At 41.3% G+C, this 4,110-nt stretch overlaps 1 pseudogene; it reads right to left on the reverse strand.

Annotated features, from left to right (window-relative positions):
• Window positions 1-555: 555 nt before the first annotated feature.
• LOC102500166 (60S ribosomal protein L27 pseudogene) lies at window positions 556-965 on the reverse strand (annotated as a pseudogene).
• Between the last annotated feature and the right edge of the window lie 3,145 nt (window positions 966-4,110).

Raw genomic sequence — 4,110 nt, forward strand, 5'->3', positions numbered from 1 at the left:
TTGGTGGCTATGGTAAATGGAATAACTTTCTTCAGTTCTATTTCAGTCTGCTTGTTATTCGTATATAGAAATGCTATCATTTTCTGTATATTAATTTTATATCCTGCAACTTTATTGTAATCATGTATTACTTCCAGTAATTTTTCCATGGAGACCATTGGGTCTTCTATGTATACAATCATGTCATCTGCGAATAGAGAGAGTTTCACTTCTTCTTTTCCTATTCTGATGCCTTTTATTTTTTCTCCTTTTCTGATTGCATTGGCGAGGACTTCCAGTACTATATTAAAAAGGAGTGGAGAAAGCGGGCACCCTTGTCTTGTTCCCATGTTTAGTGGGAAAGCTTTCATTTTTTCTCCATTCAGGATGATGTTTATTATGGGTTTTCCATAGATAGCTTTTACTGTATTGAGAAATGGCCCTTCTATGCCAATTTTTCTGAGAATCTTGATCATGAAGGGATGTTGTATCTTATCAAATGATTTTTCTGCATCAATCGATATGACCATATGTTTTTTTTTTTTCCACCTTTTAAATGACTGAAATATAAAAGATCTAAAACTGCAGCTCCTGGAAGAACCACTTATTTTTGCCTGTCTTGTACCTCTTTTCGAACTTGACCTTTGCCTCCCACCGGGCCTTGCGTTTAAGAGCAGGGTCTCTGAAGACATCCTTGTTGACCACAGTTTTGTCCAAGGGAATAGCCACAGAGTACCTTGTGGGCATGAGGTGATTGTAGTTATAAACCTTCACAAAAGACTTGATCTTTGACCTCTTGGCGATTTTCTTCTTGCCCATGGCAGCTGTCACTTTGCGGGGATAGCGGTCAATTCCAGCCACAAGACCGTGGCTGTAGGGGCGATCTGAGGTGCCATCATCCATGTTCTTCACAATGCCAACTTTGCATCCGGAGTAACGTCCGGCCAGCACCAGCACCAGCACCAGGGTTTCATGAACTTGCCCATTTTGACAGCAACCACCAGGGCCTATGGAAAGGAAAGATGGCTGACCATATGGTTTTTATCTTTATTCCTGTTAATATGATGTATTACATTTATGGTTTTGCTTATATTGAACCAACCTTGCATTCCTCATCATAAGGGAAATACAGATCAAAACAACATTGAGATACCACCTAACCCCAGTCAGAATGTCTAAGATCAAGAAAACAAAGAATTATAAGTATTGGCGGGGGTGTGGTGAAAGGGGAACTCTTACACTGCTGGTGGGAATGTAAATTGGCCCAGCCACTGTGGAAAACAATTTGGAGATTCCTCAAAAATCTACAAATAGAACTACCATATGATCCAGCAATCCCACTCCTCAGTATCTACCCAAAGGACAGAAGAATTCTTAATTGGAAAAGTGCTTCCACATCGATGTTTATTGCAGCATTATTCATGATTGCCAAGACATGGAACCAACCCAAATGCCGCCGTACGGATGAATGGATTGAAAAACTATAGCACATATACTCTATGGAATACTATTCAGCCACTAAAAAAACATCAGAACCCTGGATTTTGACAAAAAGTGGAAGAATATGGAAGACTTACTGCTGAGTGAAGCAAGCCAGGTTATGAAGGAGAGACACTGTATGTCCCCACTTAGTATATACCAAGTGTCTGCACTCTATAACTGAAACTGACTGGCCTAAGGTTGTACAAACAGAAGAGATGGGGATTAGTGCCAGAAGTGGAGTGTGTGGAGAAGAGGGACCTAAGGAAGGACATTTGGAAGAGGGATATGAAGAGAGAGCATTGACGGGATGGGGAGGTGTGGTGTTATTGGTGGAAGATACTCTGATCAACTGGACTGGGGAGAAATGTTCACACACATACTGAAGTGTTCACTTTGTAAGCTAAATCATATAAATTTATATAGAAAATAAAATTAAAAAGTGAAAAAAATTTAAAAAGACAAAAAAGTGGGTTTGTTGGTTCTTAAAAAGTGGGTTGTGTAGTGGATCTTGAAGAGGTGTTTTTAAGTGGGATTTGTGTTTGGGTGGGCTGTGCTGTTGGTTTCAGTTATGTACTCTGGGTCTCTACGATGTGTGCTATGGTCTCACAGATGTGTGCTGTGTGTCACAGTGCTGTATATTGTGGTTTAAAGTGAGCTTGCTGTGTCTTAAAGTGGGTTGTGCAGTGGGTTTTAATTAGGTTTGCAGTTGTTCTCAGTAGGGTATATGTTTGAATGTAGTGTAATCTTGGTCTCAGTTAATTACTGTGGGTCTCTCTGATGTGTGCGGGTTTCTAACTGATGTGTGTTGTGCATCACAGGCAGGTATATAGTGCTTTAACAGTTGGATATATTGTGGTTCAAAGTGAGTTTCCTGGTTCTTAAAGTGGGTTGTGCAGTGGGTCTAAATTATGATTGCAGTGGTTCTCAGTATGGCATATATTTGAATGTGGTGTGCTCTTGCTCTCAGATATGTACTCTGGGTCTCTCTGATGTGTGCGGTTGTCTAACTGATGTGTGTTGTGTGTTGCAGTGGGGTTTACAACGCTTTAATGTGAGTTTACTGGCTCTTAAAATGGGTTGTGCAGTGGGTCTTAAAGAGGTTTGCAGTAGTTCTCAGTGGGGTTTCTGTTTGGGTGGGATGTGCTTTTGGTCTAAGATATGTACTCTGGGTCTTCGTGATGTGTGCTAGGGTCTCACAGAGTTGTGCTGTGGGTCTCAGCAGTGAACACAGTGGTTTAAGTTGAGCTTGCTGTGTCTTACAGTGGGTTGTGCAGCGGGTCTTAATTAGGTTTGCAGTGGTTCTCATTAGGGTATACATTTGAATGTGGTGTGCTCTTGGTCTAAGTTATGTACTCTGGGTCTCTCTAATGTTTGCGATTGTCTAACTGATGTGTGATGTGCGTCACAGTGCGGTATATAGTGCTTTAAAGTGGCTTTGATTGTTCCTGAGTTGGCTGTGCAGTGGGTTTTAAAGGGGTTTTCAATGGTTCTCAGTGGGGCTTGTGTTTGGGTGGGGTGCGTTGTTGGTCTCAGTTATGTACTGTGGGTCTCCGCGATGTGTGCTATGATCTCACTGAGGTGTGCAGTGGTGTATATTGTGGTTTAAAGTGAGCTTGCTGTGCCTTAAAATGAATTGTGTAGTGGATCTTAATTAGGTTTGCAGTGGTTCTCAATTGGGTATATGTTTGAATGTGGTGTGCTCTTGGTCTCATTTATGTACTCTGGGTCTCTCCGATGTGTGTGGTTGTCTAACTGTTGTGTGTTGTGCATTGTGGTGGGGTATACAGTGCTTTAAAGTGGGTTTGATTGGCCCTAAGTGGGTTTTGCAGTGGGTTTTAAAGTGGTTTGCAATGGTTCTCAGTGGGGTTTTTGTTTGGGTGGGGTATGCTGTTGGTCTCAGTTATGTACTCTGGGTCTCTATGATGTGAGAGGTTGTCTAACTGGTTTGTGTTGTTTGTTGCACTGTGGTATACAGTGCTTTAAAGTGGGTTTGATTGGTCCTAAGTGGGTTGTGCAGTGGGCCTTAAAGATGTTTGCAGAGGTTATCAGTGGGGTTTATGTTTGGGTGGGGTGTGCTGTTTGTCTCAGTTATGTACTCTGGGTCTCCTTGATGTGTGCAGTGGTCTCACAGAGGTGTGTTGTGTGTCGCAGTGGTGTATATTGTGGTTTAAAGTCAGCTTGCTGTGTCTTAATGTGGGTTGTGTGGCAGGTCTTAATTAGGTTTGCAGTGGTTTTCAGTATGGTTTATGTTTGAATGTGGTGTGCTCTTGGTCTCAATTAAGTATTCTATGTCTGTCTAATGTGTGCAGTTCTCTAACTGATGTGTGCTGTGCGTTGCAGTCAGGTATATAGTGCTTTAAAATGACATTTCTGGTTCTTTTATTTTTTATTTTTATTTTATTTTTATTATTTTTATTTTAAATTTATTCATTTTCTACATTAATTCACTATACACCATCACAACACACAAATGAATTTTCCATCCAAAATACACTGTGCATTGGCTCAATCAAGCACATCAACATACATGTTCTCAGCAAATAATTTTCCAATTCTTATGTCCTGCATACCTTGCCTTTTGTTTTGCCATCCCTGATTCCCCATCCCCCACCCTCTGCCATGTCCCATCCTCCTCCCACATTGTCCCTG

This window comes from Tupaia chinensis, unplaced genomic scaffold (genome assembly GCF_000334495.1).
Source record: "Tupaia chinensis unplaced genomic scaffold, TupChi_1.0 Scaffold000301_1, whole genome shotgun sequence".
NCBI lineage: Eukaryota > Metazoa > Chordata > Mammalia > Scandentia > Tupaiidae > Tupaia > Tupaia belangeri.